Source organism: Tachypleus tridentatus, chromosome 13, assembly GCF_004210375.1.
Source record: "Tachypleus tridentatus isolate NWPU-2018 chromosome 13, ASM421037v1, whole genome shotgun sequence".
NCBI lineage: Eukaryota > Metazoa > Arthropoda > Merostomata > Xiphosura > Limulidae > Tachypleus > Tachypleus tridentatus.
The window spans coordinates 214,235,813-214,261,301 of NC_134837.1; the positions used below are offsets into that span (position 1 = coordinate 214,235,813).

At 37.1% G+C, this 25,489-nt stretch overlaps 1 protein-coding gene across 2 annotated transcripts in view; it reads left to right on the top strand.

Annotated features, from left to right (window-relative positions):
- LOC143237607 (protein tiptop-like) overlaps positions 1-25,489 on the top strand; it is a 106,669-nt gene that overhangs the window by 20,257 nt on the left and 60,923 nt on the right. Inside the window, exon 1 of one of the 2 annotated variants that reach the window (XM_076477049.1) lies at positions 22,223-22,303. The exons of the other annotated variant lie outside the window; for it this stretch is intronic. The gene's annotated coding sequence lies outside the window, so the exon portion shown is untranslated. Of the gene's footprint in view, positions 1-22,222; positions 22,304-25,489 lie in introns of those variants that run through there. 2 annotated transcript variants of the gene reach the window in all.

Sequence of the window (25,489 nt, forward strand, 5' to 3'; positions counted from 1 at the left end):
CCTGGTGCTTGGTTTGCTTGGTTTGGAATTTTTCCGCAACGTTTCACAACTGTTATCTGTGTATAGTTGTCCCTAATTTTGAACTGATGGGATAGAAAAACACACCGCCAACTGTTGGGCTACTCCTATTTGATTGAATAATGGTATTTGACCTTCGCTTTTATGGATTGTTAGTGGTATTTTCAACATCATGCAATACGTATATTAAATAGCTAGATTCGAGGGTTCATTGTGTAATATCCAACGTACAGTTGGATTTTGTATATAATATTTTTTTCACTTCTGTCCCTGTAAAATCCAAGGGTCGCGGGTTCGAATCCCAATCACACCAAACATGCTTGCTCTTTCAGTGACGGTTAATCCCATTATTCGTTGGTAAAAGAGTAGCCAAAGAGTTGGCGGTGGGTGGTGATAACTAGCTGTCTTTCCTCTAGTTTTATACTGATAAATTAGGGGCAGCTAGCGCAGATGGCCTTTATGTAGCTTTGCGCGAAATAAAAAAAAAACCCTGTAAAATCTGAACTTTTGTTGTCAGTATTTTTATCACTAGTAACTGACTTTATAAAATATAGCGAATTAGCAGAGGGCTTTATCACATACTGGGGGCTCTTTTATTGAAATATTTTTCTTTTTATAAGCTAGCAAACACTGTTTTTTCTTTTCTTTTCTTTTTTTTCATCAGTGGCATATCTGAACTGAAAATTTGGACTTTCAGATTCGCAGTCGGATACGTAAACAACGAGGCCACCACCTGTCCTGTGATGCTCTTATTGTCAACGTGTTACTATATTATCTATATCCTTGTAAATACTCTTGGATATTAATACATAGAAGTAAGCCTGTCTTCAGAACCTGTAATAAGTTTGAGAGCTAACCACGGTAAAAACTGGGTTTCGCTACCCGAGGTGGATACAACAAAGAAAGCCCATTTTTCGCTTAACAACAAACAGCAAAGAGCTAAAATAATAACTGATTTTTCTCATATATATTGTGGCGATTCCTTGTTATTGCAAAAACTAAGTCTTCTGGTGGCACATTAGAAAGTTGCGAGTTTATATAGCTAAAATCCGGGTTTCGATACCAGTGATGGGCACAGCAAAGATAGTCAATTGTGTAGCTTGGTGCTGAACTGCAAACAAACAAAATCGTTGTAGCTTAAATGGTTTATTACTTTTATTAAGCTAAAATAATATGTTATGATGACGTATAGTGACGTCATGTTGAATTTCGTTTGTTGTTTTTTTTCTTTACTAGTTTTTTTCTGTCAATGACTCAAGCAAACATTTATGCGTAATCATCACCCCATTACTTCTATCAACTCGTTCTCCACAGTTTTTAACAAACTACATTTCCGACTGATGTTTCTTTGTTTTGTTTTGCCTAATAGAAATTACTAAATAATTAATTATAAAGCATTTTCTGACACGTAAATTTTTCGGAAAAAGTAAAAATTGAGAACGTGGGTATTTACGATGTATGATCTTGTTTAACAAGTAGTTAATCTGTCTGATCTTTAGGTAAATCAAATTCTGATACGGTAAGTTAAGCCTAGTAATCTGGGCAAGTTTCGTGTTCTTCATTAAAACAAACAAGGTGTAAACACTTTGACACTCGTACCCTTTCATTTAAACATTAGAACAAGAATATGGCTTTCAGTCCCATTCGGTTTGAGGTAATATTTCTCTCCAAAATTTAATAATAAAACAAAGCCATATAGGAAGATTTGTTCTGAATTTCGCTCAAGGCTACACGAGGGCTATCTGCGCCATCTATCCCTAATTTAGCAGTGTAAGACTAGAGGGAAGGCAACTAATCATCACCATCCACCGCCAACTCTTGAACTACTTTTTTACTAACGAATAACGGGATTGACCGTCACGTTATATCGTCCCAACGGCTGAAATAGCAAGCATGTTTGGTGTGACGGGGATTCGAACCCGCAACTTTCAGGTTACGAGTTGAGTGCCTTAACCATCTGGCCATGCCAGGCCAAGCCAAAAAAGGACGAACTGCTACGCTCAGCAATTATGCTTTCCAAATAAGTCTCGTTTGGTGCATAACGGTAGAGATTTATTTGTTTGTTTGTTTTGTAGCAAAATAGTATTAGGCTATCTGCTGTGTCCACCGCGGTTAACTAAACCTGGAGTTTAGCGTCTAAGTTCCTAGACTACCTGCTGTCCCACAGGGATACAATGGTAGAAGTAACCATTAAAAAAAATAACCTGAAACGAATTGAGAAAAGAGAGTAAGATTATAACATATTTTAATATTTAGTTTCGTACTTTATAACCATTAAAACACCGAGAATATTAACGAATGTATTCAATACAAATTGTATGCAAAATGTTCATGACTTATGCAAACCAAAATCAGTCAATCTTGTAAGTATAATAGAGTTAAGAGTCAGGATGTTAGTACTTCAGTACCCTTTGGTTCCCCTCCCCCCAAGTAGCGCAACGGTATGTTTGTGGATTTACTACGCTAGAAACCGGGTTTCGAGATCCGTGGTGGGAAGAGCACGGATAGTTCATTGTGTTGCTTTGTGCTCAACTTCAACAAACAAACGTAAAAAAACAAACTTTTAGTTTGTAAATGAGGTTTTAACACTTCATTACTGATTGTGTTATTAACGAGATTTTAACATGTCATTACTGATTTAGGTGGTTAAAGCACTCGACTCGTAATCAGAGGATCGCGGGTTCTAATCCCCGTCACACCAAACATGTTTGCCCTTTCAGCCGTGATTTGGTTATAACAAACCAAATAAATCCCATTATTCGTTGGTAAAAGAGTAGCCCAAGAGTTGGCGTGGGTGGTGATTACCAGCTGTCTACCCTCCAATCTTACACTGCAAAATTAGGGATGGCTAACGCAGATAGCCCTCGAGTAGCTTTGCTCGAAATTCAAACCAAACCCACTATTCGTTGTTAAAGGAGTAGCCTTAGAGTTGGCGGTGGGTGATGATGACTAGCAGCCTTTCCTCTAGTCTTACGCTGCTATATTAGGGGCGGCTAGCGCAGATAGCCCTCGTGAAGCTTTGCGCGAAATTCAAAACAAACATTACTGATTTATCAATGAAAATTTTAGAATCCAATAAACAAACAAAACATAGAAACTATAGAAATAGTTAGATATTAGATTTATTAACGACTACTGTATTAATAACGGATATACATAGTTGATGGTAGAACAAGCTTCTAATGTTTTACTTCGTGTTTTTTTCCTTATTCTTTACTTTCCTTGAGATCTAACACTAAAATTACCAGTTCTAAGATAGGCAGATCCACGTAAAACATTGGGAGAGCATTTTGAAATATCAACTTTTAGCTGTTTTTATGTTGTATTTTATTTTACTTTATTAAAGGCATAATATGTTTTAAGAGACATATGAAGAGTTCGTACCAAACATTTTCATAAAACATGATCAGAACAATTCAGCCGGTTTTCCACAATCAATCTTCTCTTCGTCAAAATCATTCCACCAAGGTTCGTGTTTTAAGGCAAACGTCAGCATCATTTGTACACATATCTCTTTCTAGTTTTATGAGAAAAGTGTCGTATGACTTCCACTTCAATAACCCCGTAAAGCCGAATAGAAAACTCAGTGTTGCAATATGAAGCATACAAGCTTGCAACAGTTAAACAATTAATAGACAGATGAGAACCACATCATCTTAATTGATTCATTAGGTAATCATTCGGAAATGATATACGATGCATTTCTTAAAACTATTATTGTATAGAAGTTTATCTCTCTCGGCATTAATCTAAATGTTTATCTACGCTGTAAACATCGCACGTTTTCGTATATTTCAACCTTCATTTGTTCGTTTATCTCATTTTTAGCCGCGGCATACCGGCTGACAGGTAGGCTCTAAGTTTGTTGGGTTTTTTTTTCAAGTACAAACGTTTAACTTCTAGCCCCATCTCTTGACCGATTTGAGATCTAATTATAGCCGCGGCTATTGATGACTCCCTTTTATTTAACGATAAAAGCTACACAGTGGATTATCTACATTCTGTCCATCACGAGGAATCGAATTATAACTATAATTCCAAAAAAATTACCGCAGGCCCACTGAAAGAAGTTAGGTTTCGATAATGCACTTAGTATGGTTCGGTTCAACGTGTATTTTAGGACAGAATTTAATTTATTAAAGTGTGACATATTTTCCGATATCAGTATATTTATAGAAATATCTAGGTGACCAATGACAGAGTATAATTGTTGTTAAAGAAATCCCAGAAGCTTGAAATTCACTCATATGTATTCATCTGTCTGTTAATTTATTAAAATATTTCACCTTGAAAAAACAATGTGGCCATTCACTTGTCATCCACCCTCCCCTTTTAATATTTATGGATTCTTTCTTGCCCCCCCCTCCTTTTGTTAATTAAGTGAGAGAATGGGTTAAGTGACGACATGTAGTACAGGGATACACATTAAGATACTATCTGTTGAAGTAATTATTATTTATTTTCATTAATTAAAAATATACGAAAACACTTAATTTTGCATAATTGCTCTATCGACTTCACAGTAATCCCTCGTGCCCCAGTATATCGTTTGCGCCTTTTTGAGGGGGTACCTCACACCTTGGGAAACGCTGGCATATATATAGAAATAGATAAGTTATTCAAAACACGCCCGTAATCCTTGAAAGAAAAGTGTAAGTCTTGTATTGTTGTAGGTTTGTTTTAATAGTAAATTTATTTCTTCTGGACTGTCTTGAAATTAAGCTCTTGTTAAAAGTCTGGTTGTAGACGTTTTGTTTTTTCTTTAAAAACGATACAAGAAATGACAAAAAGACAGGATAGAGAAAACCTGTCATATCTGAAAAACTGACGACAGGCTTCGACTGCAGCCAGAGAGGCTAAACCTCTCAACAACATGGTGGGGATCATGGCTTCGTAATTCTCCAGTGAAGCCTTCACGTTACGTCAAGCTGTTCAGCGGTGACGTCTGAATGACAAATCTTTGATTCGACTTCGTCGAAAGGTGTATCTGCCAGTTTTTTCCACAGCGGTGAGGTCTTTGATTGTATCTTCTAGAGCTCCTTGTGTTGGCACTTGCTGACGGTAGTATTTCACCAGTCGCCTTGAACGACTACTAACACTGTCACAGGTCGCATTTTGAACTACAAGTACAAGCACCACGCGCTCGAACAAAAATTCGTGGGTTTGTAAGCGCCACTGTTGAAGATAAATACGCTGCAAAAGAGTCCACGTTAGTGTTACTTTTATTTAAAACTCTTCCACGTTTTAGTAATATTAACAGCTGCAGGTTTTAGTCGTGGTTAGGACTTTAATTCCGTGTATTATCTTCGCTTATCATATTGCAAATCAAGCAATACGCAGCTTCTTTTAAATAAACACATTTTTATTGGTTTGGTCTAACTCAAACGAATTTACGTGTATGGTTCCTTCTAAACAAACATTTAATGTTCGTTATTAGCGTCCCTGGTGAGAATTAAATTAACAATTAACCATTTCAACTTGAATTATATTTTTGTGAAAATATTTCATGTTACAGCACAAACTAAATATCCGACTATCATTATCTCATATTTTTACTGTAGCGACCTCTATATGATTATTCTCATTTTGATGACGAGAAACCCACTTGAAATAAAAATGAATCTCAGAAAGGGCTGGTATGGTTATTAACACTTTTATTGATAAGGAGAGATCAACGTTTCGACCTTCCCAGGTCATAGGTCATCTTCAGGTTAATCTGAGATACATGTTAATAAATTACATTGATCTTACCATTGGCTTGAACTGCAAGGGCTGACATGATATAAACTTTACTTAAATACTGATAGAGTGCTGAAAATTCATATTTATAGTACTCATTGGGAGAGGGTGTCAAAGTGTGATTTTGGATTACTGAGGCAACAAGGTTCAGAAAAAGAAAGGAGAACCTACAGTGGCTGCGGCATTTGAAATTACTTTAGCAAGGAGTAGAGTAAATTAATCTATGACACCTTTGCTTCCCTTTTTATTAGCTTTATTTTTGTACGCTAGCAGTGCGAAGCTTGGGGTGCGAGTATATCCAATTCAATTTTATTATTCATCAGAATCTTTGCCAGCCTCCCCTCAAATTGGAATTCTTTTAGACAAGATAAGAATAAAATAATCTATGATACCTTAGATGTTGTCAAATAATCAATCGAAAGAGTTTGACCTCCTGAGCCCGAAATTGTAATTAGGTCTCAAATCTGTCAAGAGATGACGAAGCTATGAACTAAACGTTCGTACTTGAAAAACAAACAACAATAATAGAAGAATAACAAATGTTATAATATATCAATCGCACTATTTGTGCTTTATCCACTGCCTATAAGGCCTGTTGCCCAAAACCAATCCTCTTAAGGTCAGCTGTGATACGAGGCAAATAATTGTGTAACCACTATGTATATGTCAATAGTTTTCATAAAGAACTGTTATGTTTGGTGTGACGGGGATGCGAACCCGAAACTCTCAGGTTACGAGTCTAGTGCCTTAACCATCTAGCTATGCCGGGCAATACTACTTCGTAAATCAAATTTGTTTGGGGGATATTCCCCCTCTCTCTGTGTTCTGAGCTTAATTTCAGATCATCTTGTGTACGTCCATAATTAAAATGTTACTAACATTGTTGTAACTAATCTAAAACGTGGCTAAAAAGAAAAACAAAACAAAATGATCAATGGATATTAAGCATTCTGGATTTTCAAAATCGTCTAAATGTAATTAACTAATATAAACTAAAGAAAACAAGTAATTCCAAATGTTATCTATACTAACACTGCTTATGTAATCTTTTGTGAAAACCATGCTATATCAGGCTTACAAGAAATGTTCTTTAAATAGCGTGTATAAAATGAATATAATATCTATCGATTCTGTATTCTTATCTGCCTATCATGGCTTAGATTGTTCGTGGTGTTTTTTGTTGTTGTTGTTTTTTTTATAAAAGAGAGGCAGAAAACTTTGCGGTTCAATCACAAGCCAGAACTGGAGGTAATAACTTGAGACTGGAAAGAGAAGAGGCAGCGTGCCAGTGTTCTATTGTAGTGAAAAACACGTGTGGTGTACGTTTCATTTCTACATGATTCTTTAAGTTGTTTGAAAGTAGGAAGTCGCTCGACATTCAACCAAGATAAATCCACATTTATAGAAGAGAAAGAAACGTACGACGACGTATGGAAGTTTAGCCTGCTTAGCGTATCGATTTTCATAGAAACGTTCGATAGCCTACAGTCACATGGAACAAATGTACAACTCGATTCTTTTATAACTCACAAAACGAGATCACTCGAAGTTTAAATACCAGTCGTTGATGTTGGGTTTGTTTATTGTTGTTGTTGTTGTTGTTTTTTTGAGGGGGGGGGGGTATCATGCCGATTGCATAGAAAAATAATAAATAAAAATAGTCGTCAGCAAAATATTGGGGAGAAGAGAATGTATTTATTGGGAACACGTGCCCCCCTCAGTTCCGACGTGTATGTTTTATGGTATTACTCCACGTTATCACAGTTCTCTCTATCCTGTTTATTATTATATAAATTAATTTAATCGTTTTCGTCAGACAAAAAACAACACTGATGATTTTTAACACTAACATCTTCCACTAATAGATTTGCCACGCCCCTTCCTTGGAAACGTAAGCGACAACAAATTATTACATTAGGTTAAGATGAAGTGTCATTTTTTGAACTTAGTTTATTTACGCAGGTATTATCAATTGAAACTTGCCGTACGACTGCTTTATATATTATATTTCTTATCATAAGTACGTATGTTACGGCTTTTCTCACATTTATATCATAAATATACGTTCTCGATAACGGGGTTTATGTTGCGCGTGTATGTACGCGACAAACGTAAATGACGCAACTTCCAGAAAGCGCTCACTTTTCGTGGAGTTTTTCTCAAGCTTTAACCGTTTCTTTTGTATAATTACTGATGCCAATTTCCGAAATATAATTACCACGCCCCCTTGAATTTAATATACTAACTACGTTGATGAAACTGAAATAACAGTCAGTTTCAAATTATGTAAATTTTAGTTGGTATCCAAGTCGCTTTTCCGATATTTTGTGTGTGTGTTTGTGTGGTTAATTAACTGTGGAATCTGTAAGACGTTTGCGTTCGTTCTGGGCGTGCAACGATACCCACAAGCGAAGAATGATATTAAAATGCTAATATTCTTACTATATAGTTTCACATCACAAGTACCTCTACCGTTAGCCACAAAATGTGTTATGACAGAAATGGCTTGTACCTACACATACATAAAGAAGTAATTCTTACTTTTGTCGAGATATTTAAACAAGTTTCAACGTCTCTGTTGCATTATGTGTTTCCTGCACGTGCATGTATCTAAATACAGATGATTAAACAGATATGTGACTGACTGATAGATGTATGAATGAATGTGTGTGTTTTTCTTATAACAAAGCCACCTCGGGCTATCTGCTGAGCCCACCGAGGAGAATCGAACCCCTGATTTTAGAGTTGTAAATCCTTAGACTTACCGTTGTACTAGCGGGTGGCTGAATGAATAGGCTGATAAAAACATACACAGTTTCTGACACAGACAAATTTTGTCTCAGTAAACTCCATTTTTAAATAACATTTAGCTTCCTTTTACTTCCAGCATGGTCAGGTGGTTAGGGCGTTCAACTTGCAATCTGAGGGTCGTGGATCCGAATTCCCGTTCTACCAAACATGTTCGCTTTTTTTTAGCCGTGTGGGCGTTATTATGTCATGGTAAATCTCACGATAAAACGTGGTAAACGAGTATTCCAATATTTGGCGGTTGGTGGCGATGACTAGCTGTTTTCCTTTTAGCCTTTCACTGCTGAATTAGAGATAGCTAGCGCAGATATCTCTCATGGAACTTTGTGAGAAATTCAACAAACAAAACAAACGCTTCCAGCTTTATTAATTTTAGCGCTAGTTTCTTCTTGCATTTAACGACTGATCCGAATTGATTTCCATTAGCGTCCATCTTCTTTATCGATGTTCAATAACTTTCAAAGGCCTCAAGGCCTTCCCAGTGGCACAGCGACAGGTCTTTGGACTCTATAACCCTAAAATCGGGTTTCACTACTGTAGTGGGCAGAGCACAAATAGCCCAGCAAACAAATAAGGCTTCAGGACGTCTCCTTAATTGTTACCATATTTTGTAACTGAAATTCTCAACCTGAACGGTACCTCGTGCGACACAGGGACCTCAAGAGATAAGCGTAGTCGTATGTGAAGTCCGCAGCCTGCATCGATACGTTATTATACACAATTCAAATATTTATTATTACGCCCCTCACGCGTAATACTAATTCCTAATAAAATGCGTAAACGTATGTTGAAACTTTGTTCCACAGTAGTTTATTCCACAATAAAGGGTGTGTAAGTTTTGGAATACATGTGGATGGGAAACAAGACGATGCTTAGGTACCGTTAAAAATGACTTACTAGTACGTGCCAATGGGTTTAACCCCCTGGCTTATGACAGGACTCGAGCCTTAAATCCGAGTTAATGATATATATATTATAAAAATAAACCAAGCCAGTATTAATTAAGCCAAGAACGCAATTGTAATGTTCATTTTAAAGTTTTAAAAGATAGAAAGAGATTAAAAACTGTGGTTTAGCAGGATAAAAAATAAAGTGTTAAGGTGTCTTAGGTTGCTATAGTGATTTGTGAATAAATACAAGATATTCGTTTCCAAGTAACGTCTAGATTTTGGCTACTGAGTATAACATGAAATATATTTAGTGAGACTATTGTTATCGTCAGTGTAACACATCACATATAAGTGATTTGATTACAAGTAAATTTTAAGATTATGTGAGAAAAGTGACACATGATATTTTTTCCTCCATAATGTTCTTGCTTAAATGCTTTTATTAATTACGAATGTAAGTAGTTACTGTGAAATCCTGCTCGTTTTATTGTTTCATTTTTCATCCAATTATTTTTGTTTTCATCCTTCAAAACTACTGTTGGAAAATGGAGAACAGATAAAACAATCACTAACCTCGTTTTTTCTCTTTGTTACCCCCAAGCTAGGAGTTTCCACTTATCCACATTGTTTAGCGGAACTCAAGCTAACAACGTGACGTCGTTTATTCGATCTATCACTTTAACTATATATAATCACTATTAGTTGTCATAGTTACTTGTGCAGTTTGAGGGCGTTCACCCGGTACAGATTCAAACGACTGTGCAAAGAATAATTGTTTTGACTAATGAAACAAGCACAGCACTTTGTAAGAACCTGAGCGCCTTTTTTTTTGTGACATGATCACGTGACCTGTAGCTTTTTTTGTTTTGTTTTTCTGACAGTCACGTATTGAAGAAAAGCAATCAGTGTGTAAAGTGCCAATTCATGGACCAAAACCGTAGGATGTACGTGGCCTAAAATCTGCTATCTTACCATTATGAAGTAAGAACGCAATTATCGTAAATACCATTCTTGAAAAAACCTAATTGCACGTTTCTGTCGTTTCGGTGTCACACCTAGATATTTGATGAACTAAAGACCGCAAAGTATACACCTTTAATCATCTGTTGTTTGTTGTTGTTTTTTTGTCTATTATCGTACATGAATTGTGGTTTTCCTGCGCAAGTGTTCGATATGTCAACCAAAAAAAAAAATTGTCGTAGTTACTTGATTTGTTTCTGTATTTCTAATTCTGTGTCCAGTAAACGTGGACTGGGCGTGATCTAGCATTTATTGAGCCTAGATTGTGAATCGAGAGATTTTGTGGTTCGCAACCATTTGCAGAATGAATGCGCTCAAATACCTCTATATAGTCAGACAAAAATAACCTAAGAGATCACGGTAGGTGTTGCTCATTAGCCACAGTTCCCCTACGTTATCAGTTCATAGAACGAAAGACAAAGTTAGTGACCAGAAATCAGTATCAAGAGTAAGTATTTTACTAGCATTTCATTGATACCAATCGGATCAATAGAATCAATATGATGGACAAATACCCTCTATCTATAGATGATGATGTCGTGTTAAAAAACAAACAAAACTTTCGAATACAAATAATTATGAAAAGTAATTCAAGCATATTTGTTTGTTTGTTTTTGAATTTCGTGCAAAGCTACACGAGGGATATCTGCGCTAGCTATCCCTAATTTAGCAGAGTAAGACTAGAGGGAAGGCAGCTAGTCGTCACCACCCACCGCCAACTCTTGGGCTACTCTTTTACCAGCGAATAATGGGATTGACCGTCACGTATAAAGTCCCCACTGCTCAAAGTTCGAGCATGTTTGGTGCGACGGAGATTCGAATCCGTGACCTTCAGGTTACGAGTCAAGCGCCTTAACCACCTGGCCATGCCGTGCCTAGCATATTAGTTCACTTAACTACATGTCTTTGGAATAAATAAAATCAATAAATAGACTTGTTTCAAATCCATTATAATAATAAAAAACTTACGAAAAAGAAATGATAAGTAAAAAGTAAACTCAGATTATGCCAATAATAAAGTGGTCATTCAGAATGTTTTTGATATCCTCATTGACTTGAAATTAGTATCACAAATTCCATTTTTTTTCTATTTATTTTAATGAGATACTACTTCAATACCAACTCTTATGCTAACTTTTAAACGGTCATCTTTACAGTTCTTCTTTTGGACAGCATGTGAATATTTTCGATCAGAAAATTGTGGATGTCCAACAAAAATTAATTTCAGGTATAAAGTTTTTGGCTCATTAACAAACTTCCATAATACGAGTAAAAGAAAATGCAGACACATGTTTCTGAATTTCAACGATGATTTGAAAAACGTTTCATTCTTTCCACTGCAAAAAACAAATATGGGAAAGACAAGGACGGCAAAAGTAAACAGCATCTAGTCTGGTTGTCATCCCTTGATCTAGTACCCTCCAAAATCAACTAAAGTTAACGAATCAGTATCCACTTCTATCTCTGTCCCTACCACATCTTTCAGTCATTGCCCAACTTCACCTTGTTCCAGCCCAGGTGTTTCCATGGGGTCTTCCTCTCTTGACACCCCCAAAATTAAACAACCTATTCGTTCACGTCCTCAATCACTGGAACGTATGTCTACAAACTCCGACCTGCCTACTCATTCCATAGCAGGATCACCAGAGAGTGACCAACCAACATCCAGTAAAGAGAAAAAAGCGTGGTCGCAAGCAGAAGGTCTCCGTGTCACATTCTTCTCCAAAATGAAGAAAAATGGCCATGCTAATCCAATGGAACTGTTGAGGTTTTCAATCAAATGTGAATGACATCAAGGATTTTATTGACTTTTATTATCCCAAGTGTCTTTCATTTCAGGAAACATTTTTAAAACCTACTAACACAGTCACAATTCGACAATACTCCTTATACCGAAATGACAGGTCGTGCGTAGGACAAAGACAGGTGGGAGTAGCACTGCTGGTTGATCAACATGTGCCTTCCCGGTCTTTGTCATTGAATACGCCCTTGGAGCCTGTAGCCATCCGTATCTCCTTGGGTCATACCATCACTGTTTGCTCTCTGCACCTTACCTCTGGAAAAAATTATCATCCTTCAGATCTTGATGCCCTCAATGAGCAACTGCTAACCCCTTTTTTACTTTTGGGGGATTTTAATGGGCATAATTCCCTCTGGATGGTTCTAGTATTGATGTGAGGGATGTGCTATAGAGCATATGCTCCTGAATCACAACCTGCCTCTCTTCAATACTGGCTCTTACACTTATTTTCATGCACCCAGTCAATTATTTACTGCTATAGATTTTTCTATCTGCTTCCCTTCGCTTTTCACTTGCTTTTCTTGGGAGGTTGACATCAATCCAAGGGATAGTGATCATTTTCCCATCACATTAAAGAGATTGGCCATGGTCAGTGCCACCTGACCCGTGTGCCTTAGTGAAAGTTGGACCAGGCCAACTGGCCCTCTCTCACTGCTCTCTCGGAACTTGATCTGCCGTCTTATGTAAATCATCGATAGATTATTGTGTAGCAGCAGTAACTAACTTTATTGTCCAAGCGGCTGCTCAGTGCATCCCTAAAACCTCGACATGTTTTCCACGGCATCCCCGCCCTTGGTGGAATCCTACTTGTTCTATGACATGGAAAGCTCAGAAACATGCTTGAGATAAATTTCGTATCTATCCCACGCTTCAAACTTCATTGCATTTCAACAAGCCCGTGCACAGGCTCGTCAAGTTAAACGTCAAAGTCAGAAGGAATCTTAGATTAAATACACCTCCGGCATTTCTTCAACGACCAGTTCACAAGCCATATGGGACAAAATCCGGAAGATGAGTGGACAATGTACTTCTACCCACCTCGCTATCTTAATATTCAAAGGCCAAGAACTTGCTGAAGCTCAGAGCATTGCCAGTACTTTTGGTGAACGTTTCTCTTATGTATCTAGCTCTTCAAACATATCCCCTTCCTTCTTAGCTATTAAAACACAAGTTGAACATTTGCCTCTTTCCTTTTTGACTGATCATCCTTATGACTACAATCGCTCTCTTACAGTGGTGGAACTCAAACTTGCGCTTCATCGGTCTGGCAGTACATCAGTTGGACCTGATGATATACATTATGAGATGCTACGCTACCTTTCTCTTGCCTCTCTTACTATTCTCCTAGCTGTCTTTAACTGGATATGGCAGGAGAATGTCTTTCCTGATGCTTGACGCCAAGCTATTGTACTTCCTATTCTTAAACCTGGGAAAGATCCAAAGATTCCTTCGAATTACCATTCCATTGATTTAACGAGTCGTCTCAGTGAGACCTTAGAAAGGATGATTAATGTTCGTCTTGCTTAGTTCCTTGAATCAAACAACCTTTCCTCACCCACTCAGTGTAGGTTCCGAAGACAACACTCCATGATAGACCACTTAATTCGCCTTGAAACATCAGTCAGGGAAGACTTTTTGAAGCGACAACATCTTGTTTATTTATTTATTTTTATTTAGAGAAAGCTTATTATACAACATGGAGATATGGCATCTTGCGAGACCTGCACTCATACGGATTGCATGGCAATATGCCACTTTTTATTAAGCATTTTTAATGAACTGCCAATTCAAGGCCAGTGTGGGCTCAACATCTTCCAGGTTTTTCCCACAGGGACTTGGAGTTTCTCAGGGTTGTGTTTTGAGTGTCACACTTTTCATTATTAAGATTAATACCATCAGTGAACAGCTACCACCTACAGTTGCAAATGGTCTTTTCGTTGATGAGTTTCACATCTCATGTCAGTCATCAAACATGAGGTTTATTGAGCGGCAGCTACAAACTGCAATGAATTATATACTTAAGTGGACCACAGCAAATGGTTTTCAACTTTCTCTCTCTAAAACTATTTGTGTACATTTCTGCCGCTAACGGAGTATTCATCCAGATCCAGAACTTTTATTGATGATCTTATACTTCATGTTGTCCCTGAGTCAAAGTTCTTAGGTCTTATATTTGACTGTAAACTAAACTTTATTGCCCATATCAAGCAACTTTGAGTCAAATGTATAAGAGTACTGAACACCCTCTATGTCCTCACTTTCATCTCTTGGGGAGCAGATCGATTCTTCACGTTTAAAATTTATCGTGCCCTTTTCCGATCCAAACTTGACTATGAGTCTGTAGTTTATGGTTCTACCAGAACCTCAGCAGTGAAAATGCTGAATCCTATCCACCATCAGGGGCTTCGGCTTTACACTGGGGCCTTTCGTACTTCTCCAGTCCAAAGTTTGTATTTCGAGTCCCATGAACCCACTCTGTATATTCGCCGTTTGCAACTGTTTCTTATGTATGGTTCCAAACTTCTCTCTTTACCACAATATCCTACTTGGGTTTTTTTTTCCAACCTCAGTGGGCCACACTTTTTTATACTAGAAAATCTGCCATTGTTTTTTTTAGCCTTCGTATCCGGGCATAATCAGAAAAATTGGATCAATCATTGAATAGCATAGCAGAATAAACAGATCGGCCTCTTCCACCATGGCTAATTACTATTCCCAACTGTGATCTATCTTTCAGTCATCTGAGGAAGGCCGGTACTCCTGATTGAAAATATCACTCTTTATTTGCTGAACATCTTTCAAACTATCCATCCATTCCCATATATACAGATGGTTCAAAATCAGGTGACTCTGTAGGCTCTGCCATGGTTTCTTACAGTTCGGTTGTGTACACAGAATCCCTTCTACAGCTTCTGTGTTCACTGTCGAATTGTATGCCATTTCTCTTGCCCTGAATCATATTGAAACTATGTAATATAGGAATTGTATGATCTATACTGATTCACTCAGCTGTCTATTGGTCCTGACATCATTCCATGTTAGTTACCATCCTATTCTTATCAATATTCAAAACAAACTGGCCCATCCCTCTCTACCATCTATCTCTGTCCAGTTTGTTTTTTTATATACCAGGTCATGTGGGTATTCGTGGGAATGAGCTAGCTGACAGAGCGATTAAGTCCATCTGCTCTAGCTCTATCACCACCGTACCTATTCCATACACGGACTATGATCCAGTTATCAAAATCCGACTAGACACCAATTGGCAGTCGATCTGGAGTGAGCAACGAAATAATAAGCTTTTTCAAATCAAGTCTTCTTTAGCTCTTTGGCCATCTTGGCTGGACTACACATTGGTCACAGTTTTTTAACTCACCACTTTCTTTTATCTGGTACTGATGCCCCAATGTGTGGTCTGTGTGGCACTCAGGTCATAATCATACATATTTTATTATCATGCCGTCGTTACAACCAAGAATGACGCCATTTTAAACATATTTTTAACGTAGGTTTGCCCTTGATATTAGCCAATGTCATGTATGATACTGGCTGCCCCACTCATGTTTTTGCATTTTTAAGAGCCATTGATCTTTTTAATTTAACTTAAGATTTTTATTGGACTATACACTGTTATAACATGATTTCTTTTACACATTTTAATTTTATTTGAACCTGAAACCAGGACTGGAAAACCAACTTCAAACAACAAGTTTGAACTTAATGCTTCAGTCTTCCTAGCGGGTTTTAATTTTACATATTTTTACCTTAATTTCCATATAACATTAGAATATACTATCTTTTGTATGGCACATATAGCCTAGTTGCAGGCCCGGCATGGCCAAGCGTGTTAAAACGTGCGACTCGTAATCTGAGGGTCGCGGGTTCGCATCCCCATCGCGCCAAACATGCTCGCCCTTTCAGCCGTGGGGGCGTTATAATGTGACGGTCAATCTCACTATTCGTTGGTAAAAGAGTAGCCCAAGAGTTGGCGGTGGGTGGTGATGACTAGCTGCCTTCCCTATAGTCTTACACTGCTAAATTAGGGACGGCTAGCACAGATAGCCCTCGAGTAGCTTTGTGCGAAATTCAAAAACAAACAAACAAACAAGCCTAGTTGCTTTGTGCCAATAAACATGCAATACCTACCTACCTACCTGGTTGTCATCTCGCTCCAAAACTATTTTGATATGGTTGATTATAATCATTTATAATATAAATATTAAAAAACAGATACACAAAAATAAAATATTAAACGTGAGAGATCTCTTCAGTTATAATATTTATCATACAGTGATATTGTAATAACATACTCTTAACTTTTTTACATTTTTAACTTTCCATAGGATTTTGTCATAAAATGATCTCATGACCTCCTAAACACACTTAACCGTATTGTCTTGCGACCTTATTACCTCCTAAATGATCGTGAACCTATCATGACCCTAGCCTCATAACCTCTTAAACACTTAACCTCATTATAATACTGACCTCATCGCTTCCCAAAAACGTTTGACCTTATCATAACGTTATCACTTCTTAACCTCCCAAATAACCGTTTCTCGTTATCATAACCTAATAATCTGCGAAATGGTCTTTTCATATAACTTTGACCTTGCAGGTTCCTAAATTACCTTCATTCTTAATTACCAAAATACTTGAAAAGACAATGGTTTTGATTTTTTCTTTATGTGACTGACCACTAAACAGCTAATCACGCGCTTTAAATTTTAAGAGATTTGGAAAATGATTGTAGAAAAACAAACCAACTATATTCTTGGAACTCCATTAAATGTTTAAATATGATCACAATTTGCTGTTTACACCAAACACTCGTGGTGTCTTTGTGTTTATTACAATCATGTCTAAAGTTTATAATAACCTCTAAAATGCAACTCAGGGAAGATAATAACGTTTTTCACCGATAAATCAATGACGTGGTGTTTTCGTATTTACATCTAACAACTTTTTATTTACATCAGCCAACCTCCGATTCGATACATTTTCCACAACCCTGTGTGTGGACGTATTCGTGGTTTTGAATAGGTTAGTTAGTCTTGAAGATTTTGAGAGAAAAAAACAAAACAAAGCAATAACTTTATTAACATACGAATATATATATGGTTCGTTTTGTGTATATGTGTGTTCTTATAGTAAAGCCACATGGGGCTATCTTTTGAGTCCAGTGAGGGGATCGAACTCCTGGTTTTAACGTTGTAAATCCGTAGACTTACCGCCCGTATCAGCGGAGGACGATTCGTTTTGTTTCTTAAGGTTCTTATTGACAATCACTTAATATAAACAATAACGTCAAGATATCGCTGATGAGAGGCAACTATTTTTATCATTTTATCTAAAAATAAATATTTGAAGAAAAAGCGATGACATCTCGTGTTATTTTTTATTTTTCATTCAACAGTAAATCTATAAAAATCTTGACATGCGCTGTTTGGTTACTATGGCTTTTCTGCGAGTTCCAATCATCTACAGGTAACGTTAACATCTAACAGGGCTCTAGCAAGAAACAGATAACTGTTGTTTGTTTGTTGTGAATTTCGCGCAAAACTACACGAGAGCTGTCTATGCTAGCCGTCCTTAATTTAGCAGTGTAAGGCAAAAGGGAAGACAGATAGTCATCACCTTATCACCAACCACCGCAAATTCGTGGGATACTTTTTTACTAACAAATAGCGGAATTTTCCGACGTATTATAACTTGGACTTGATTAGACGGAGATTCGATTCAGCGACCCGCATCGTGGGAGTCAAGCCCCCCTAGCGACCTAGCTATGTCGGGTCAATTCAGAAAACTGTTTTTAGTACATTTTTTGCAGTTAACAGGGCTGAGTTTTTATGTGTTTGTCAACGTATTTTTGGAATACGAGAACGTGGAACGTTTAGTAGAAGAAATGTGGTTCTCTCTCTGGAACAAAGACGGGCGTAATTTTATTTAGTTGTTTTTGAATTTCGCGCAAAGCTACACCAGGGCTTTCTGCGCTAGCCGTTCTTTATTTAGCAGTGTAAGACTAGAGGGAAGGCAGCTAGTCATCACCACTCACCGCTAACTCTTGGGCTACTCCTTTACCAACTAATAGTGGGATTGAGCGTCACATTATAACGCCCCCACTGCTGAAAGGGTGAGCATGTTTGGTGTGACGGGGATTCGAACCCGCAACCCTCAGATTACGAGTCGAGTGGTTTAACCACCTGGCCATGCCTTCAGGAAAATAAAAACAATATTTTTGTAGAACAAAGTAAGTATACTTGATTCTTCAAACTCATGACTGACGATTTTTGGTTTGTTTTGAATTTCGCGCAAAACTACATGAAGACTGTCTGCGCTAGCCGTCCTTTCCTTAATTTAGCAGTGTAAGACTAGAGGGAAGGCAGATAGTCAACAATACTCACCGCCAACTCTTGGGCTGTTTTTTAACAGCGAATATTTGGGTTAACTGTTACATTACAATGCCTCCACAGCTGCAAAGGCGAGCATGTTATTAAACGGCATTTGAACCTGCAACCCTCGGGTTATGAGTCAATGTCTCAACTATCAGGCTAAGAAGCTAAAAGAAGGCTGTTAAAGTTTGTTGTTATTGTTGTTATCAACTAGACTGGGTTGAATAAAATGTTTACAATTAAACTATTTCATACCTGCAATTAGTTATTATAACAGTAGGGTTACCAACATGCATGATAGGTCAGTGATATGGTTACGGATCCATGACGCTAAAACCCAGTGTCTGATAAACTGCGGTGGACAGAGTACTCATAGCTAATTGTGTAGCTTTGAGATAAAAATTAAACAACAACCAAAAAGTTTATAAATCAAGCAACGCCCATCTCACTGTTCGAAGTTTCGTGGGAAGTCAGCCAGTTTTCTGTATACAAAATCGTTTGTTCGTAAACTCGTTTCTAAAACATTAAATGGGAGTGTGTGTGTGTGTGTATGAGTGTGTGTTTTCTTATAGCAAAGCCACATCGAGCTATCTGCTGAGTCCACCGAGGGGAATCGAATCCCTGATTTTAGTAAATCCGTAGACTTATCGCTGTACCAGCAGTGGACTGACTGGGAGTAAAGCTTTCCTTTGAAATTTTTGAAAGTAGTAACACATTTCCTTCCATGAATATAAATTATTTGAGAGTGTGAAAATGTTTTAATATTTATTCTGGTTACCATAATTGCACTTGGTAACTATAATGTATTTTTAAATAAAGGCTATTTATGGCATGTTCAAGCTAATTTGATGTTAATCTATATTCAAAAATACGATAACGTAACACTTACCTATCATCTAAACGTAACACTATTAACAACCCAACTCCATCATTAAAACACAACATTTATACCGTATTCCAATTTTACCGTTTTAACCTTATCGTCAAAACATAACATTATATTTTACTTTTATCATTCTAAATGTATTTTAAACAACCTTCTAGTCTGTTCCTATCGCGCTAACATTAATATTTTGTTGTCTCGGAACATAAAAGTCGAGGTTTTGTAACTGGTCCTGAAAGAGGGGTCTTTATATTTCTCATATGCTATTATATAATGTATGGTCAGATTAAAATAGCCATTGGATTATGACCTCCTGGCTTCAAAAAGTAAGTTCATCTTAAAGCTGAGTTCTAGTGTAGTAGTTCAGACTTCTTCAAGCGAAAAGATGATAAAAAAAAGCAAACGCGTTTAATCTTCATCTAATGACTATGAGTTTTTCTTTACATAGTAACCACAGTAACGTGTAGGTTGTAAAGTATCGTGAAATTTTTATTTGTCTAAATTTTATATACTAACTTGCAGGTTATTATATATCATGCAAAACATGATATATCTAAACTTTAACTATGTTAAAGTTAACGTAAGTTAAAGATACAAACTAGGACATTCCAAACAAGCACGAATTTGCTGGGCGCGTAATAACACTGACTTTTTACACTAGAAATATTTAATAATTTGTGTCAAGTAGCGCCACTAGGCTCAACGTATTACTGCAAAAATCATATAATATGTTTTGATATTTTCTGTTAGACGCCTGACAATATTCTGCCTTAAGCTTTTCCAAATTTTATATATACTTGAGTTTCTGGGTGGTATTCCCTTAAGGAGCATTGAGCATTTCAGTCCACGTTTGATGGACACTTTCAGCGCCACCTACTGTGAATAAGCCCTCATATCTGGCAAACGTTATTTAATTTTACATTTTATTGTTATAACAGAATGCTATATATATATACAATTAAAATATTTGTTTGTAGCCAAGCACAAGACTACACAAGGGATTATTTATGCTGTGCTTCTAACGGGTATTGAAACCTGGTTTTAGTGTTGTACGCTTTTATGGACGACTCACTGATGGACATGAAATATGAATCTAGTTTTTTAAAATATTTTTTTACCGTTTAACACGTTGTTGAAATGCGTGGCAACTTTTCTCTAGTGACTCGACTGTTTCCGTACAATTTGTATTAATTACACACCAGGCAGTTGTTCAGTTTCTATAGTCATTGTTCCCTCCTTGTTTATGACACACTAAACGAAATCAACTGGAAAGTTTGTTTCAATTTCTTAAAACCTAAATAAATTCCATCAATTCGCTTAATGTATCTAAGGTGTAAGCTGATGCACAGTCATAGTCAAATATGTCTGTGTATTCAAGTTTCCAAAACGTCCAACGACTTGTTGAATAAACTTGCTGACGACCAGAACTGTAAATCAGTGACGACCTTTGTGAACAATAGACACGCTGTTGACCGGCGATCTTAGACAACTGTTGACTGCCAGAAGGCAAGGATGGCACTAATGGATTAGGCAATGGTCTATCTTGTAAAGGGCTTATTGCCTTAAAGCCAACCGGAAACTGGAAAGCAGCAATCACTATTATAAAAGTTGCTAATAGTGGTGCTTTAGATTGCGATCTTTGGACTCATAAAAAAGGACATCAGGGTTGATTTGCGTCGACAACAAAGTGATGCTGTAACTCTATCGTATTTCAAAACAAAGATAATGTATATAAGTTATTTAAAGAAATGATTGCGTTAAAAACAAACTATATTTCATGCTAATGAAGACATTTGAATAGGTTCATTGTGTGTCGTGAATACCTTTGAGAAGTCGTGTCTTGCACTAGAACCGAGGGTTTTTAATATCTTCATTGTGTTTCTGTCTAAGCATCTATCTATATATATTTTTGTCTTTTTTTTTGTATTCCATTACTTTCAGCTAGTTCCTTACTCTCGTTGTCACCTTACATAGTTTCAATTGGAAATCAAACTATTTTGACGAATTTCTTATCAGTTTGTTTAGAACAAAAAACATTTTAAAGATAATCGTTTTTTTTCTTTATTGCTAGAAGTTGGATTGAAATGTAGTTTGTCTTACTGTTTAACGCTCATCTCGAGTCATCGGATCTTCTGTTATCTTATAAACTATGTTTTCTGTTTCCGTTGTGTTTAAAGCTCAAAAATTTTTAATGTCCTTTCGAAATCTTACAAAATATTCAGATTGGTCCTTGTAAAAACAAACAAACAAAACAAAAACAACACATTTATGAAATACCACTTTTCCTCTGAACATACAAACTGGAAAACATTTTGGGACAAGAATAAAATAACATAAAGGCTGCACAAGATTGGTAAGCATACAGAACATGTCCTGTTGATTGGACACAAAATAGACCGAACTATTTATACACATTGATTCAGATACATTCTAGAAAACAAGAAAAAATCAAAGAATCATTCTACGTCAACACGATGACTTCATCTAAACAGAGATAAAAGACTTAAAATCAATAGTTTGTGGTTACCATTGGTCGAATCATTACTCATTTCACCAATTGCATTGCAAGAAACACGAGCCAATTGCGTCGAGAGTACTACACACCACCCCTGGTTTATTTAATCAGAAATATTTGTAAGGTTTCGGTTGGTTTGAATGTCGCACAAAGCTACGCGAGTGCAAAGAGAAATTTCTTTATCTACGAATAGATGGGTTATTGTATGAAGTGGAGAATTACTTAACTCCTGTGCAAGTAGGTTTGTTGTTTTGTTTATTTTGTGCAATTTCAAAGACTATCTATGCTATTCGTTCCTAATTTTGAAGTGATAGACGAGAAGGAAGGCAGTCAGTCAATACCACCCAACGCCACTTCTTAGGGTACACTTTATCAACGAGGCCCGGCATGACCAGGTGGTTAAGGCACTCGACTTGTAATCTGAAGGTCGCGGGTTCGAATCCCCGTCACACCAAACATGGCCGCCCTTACAGCCGCGGGGGCGTGATAACGAAACGGTCAATCCTTTTATTTGTTGGTAAAAGAGTAGCTCAAAAGTTGGCGGTTGGTGGTGATGAATAGATGCCTTCTCTCTCGTATTACACTGCTAAATAAGGGATAGCCAGCGCAGATAGCGCTCGTGTAGCTTTACGCGAAATTTAAAAGAAACAAAAAAGTTATTTATTTAATGTAGCTAAACTGATATTTGTTTGTTGAAACTGGCCCAAGCTTCTCGAGTGCTATCAGTTCTAGTGGGATAGACCAGTGGGAACACCACCCATTGCCAACTCTTGGGCTATCCTTCACCAATGAATAGTGCCAGCGTTATAGTTACGTTAGAGTAAAGACTGTACTTAAATTGAAGAAAATGATCAAATAAGCTCACACTTAATGACTTAGTATGTGCCCCATAAAGCTAAGTGTAACAAAATCATTCTTATAGGAAACGACCTAATAACAACGACCAGAAACCAGTAAACGTTCTCCGTTGTTGTAGGTAACTCTAAGTGTTGTGATTATTGCTTTCATTACGTTACTAGAAATACTCAGCCTATATCTCTGGTACTCATGCTCGCCCTTTCAGCCGTGGGGGCGTTATAATGTGACGCTCAATCGCACTATTCGTTGGTAAAAGAGTAGCCCAAGAGTTAGCGGTGGGTGGTGATGACTAGCTGCCTTCCCTCTAGTCTTACACTGCAAAATTAGGGACGGCTAGCACAGATAGTTGCTCCACGCTAGTACAGCGGTATGTCTCCGGATTTACAACACTAAAATCAGGCGTTCGATTCCCCTCCGTGGGCTGAGCAGATAGCCCTTTGTGGCTTTGCTATACAAAAAACACAAACACAGATACCCTCGAGTAGCTTTGTGCGAAATTCAAAAACCAAAAAACAACAATCTCTGGTACTTTTCTGATCTATAGATGTTTTTAGTCGCGACATAACGATTACTGGTACTGCTCTGAGTTTGTTTGTTTTGTACCTTTTTAGTATAAACTTTTAGCTCATGGCTCTATTTCTTGATGTCTCCTGATAGAACAGCGTTGAGTCTTGCGATTTAAAACGCGAAAATCAAGGGTTCGATTTCCCTCGGTGAACATAGCAGATAGCCCGATGTGGCTTTGTTATAAAAAAAAACATCCCCTCGGTGGACATAGCATATAGCCCGATGTGGCTTTGTTTTAAGAAAAAAACACACACACACCATCTCTTGACCCATTTGAGATCTAATTACAGCCGTGACTATTATGGATTTCATCTTATTTGTTTTATAAACTGCTTCTATATTTGTGTGAAAATCAACTATAACAAAAAAAAAAGGAAAAAAAGATTTGGCATTTGCAGGGTTAGCATCGTTACAGATTGATTGTGTTTTTACAGATCATATACACTGTTTGAAATGGATTTAGATTCGATATATAATGATTAAAAGGTGACAATGTCAAACCGCATAAATTAGAAAGTTTATAACTGATATAAAATATTTCGGTAATCCCCGGTTTGCCGTCATTGGTGCCCTGATAATTGTAAGCCAGGGCTAACTCTACGTGTGTACATGATAATTGTAAAGCCAGGGCTAACTCTACGTGTGTACATGATAATTGTAATCCAGGGCTAACTCTACGTGTGTACATGATAATTGTAAAGCCAGGGCTAACTCTACGTGTGTACATGATAATTGTAAGCCAGGGCTAACTCTACGTGTGTACATGATAATTGTAAAGCCAGGGCTAACTCTACGTGTGTACATGATAATTGTAAGCCAGGGCTAACTCTACGTGTGTACATGATAATTGTAAGCCAGGGCTAACTCTACGTGTGTACATGATAATTGTAAGCCAGGGCTAACTCTACGTGTGTACATGATAATTGTAAGCCAGGGCTACCTATACGTGTGTACATTTGAATATTTTTAATGCACGCAGTGTCTCCCCTTTTTTATATTGTTTCATATGGACTTTACCATGACTTAAGACCTCCGTACATGCATTTCCTTAGACCCAACATTACCTGGAGGCTAAAGGTGCTCTATTTATAATACTCGTCAACGAACAGGCCTTTAAGCCGTGGTGAAAGGCGTTTTAATCTGAGGGCCAATAGCGTTATTCGTTGGTAAAACGAGTAGTCCAAGAGATGACAGTGGGTGATGTTGACTATCTACTTCCCCATTGGTATGTCACTATTAAATTAAGGACGAATAATTCAGTTATTCCTCGTATAACTTTGTGCGAAATTCAAGACAAATGGAATACTCCCCCCTTTTTGGTTTATAAATTAGCTTTTTTCTGAGCTTTGAAGAACAGAAACACGTTGTACTACAGCTGCGATACAGTTAACACTATATGGTTTGTGCAGCTCGTATCGTACGTTTTTTACTATATAAAATGTAACAAAGACAAATGAAACCAATTTAATTACCCTTTGCTCCTGAGTAAGTCGTCAGAAATCAAAGTATGTTCTGTATGAACTAATTGTAGTCATTTTAGTCCCATCCTGTATGTAATAGTAACATTAGCACATTCGTTTTTGTTTTAGTGTGAAGAAAAGTGGAACTCGTTGAAACTTCTTACAACAATATTTTATAGAATGTTTACAACATTTTATAGAATGTTTGTTCTTGAGACATCTAATAAAAGAGGCACTTTGAACAATGTGTTATAGAATGTTTGTTCTAGAGACGTCCAATAAAAGAAGCACTTTACGCGAAATTCAAAAACAAACAAATTATACGCCATTTATAACGTGTTAAGCAACCCACCATATGCATACGAATATTTTACAGAGTAGTGTTATTATCAAAATAGATAAATAAATAACCTGAACAAGAAATGGATTATAGATTATGAGCACGTTAAGGTGTGGGATAATAAAGACGAGAATTTGAAGTAAAGAAACATAATACAGTCTTATCTGTTTAATAAAGTTACCGATAAAACTTGTTTCA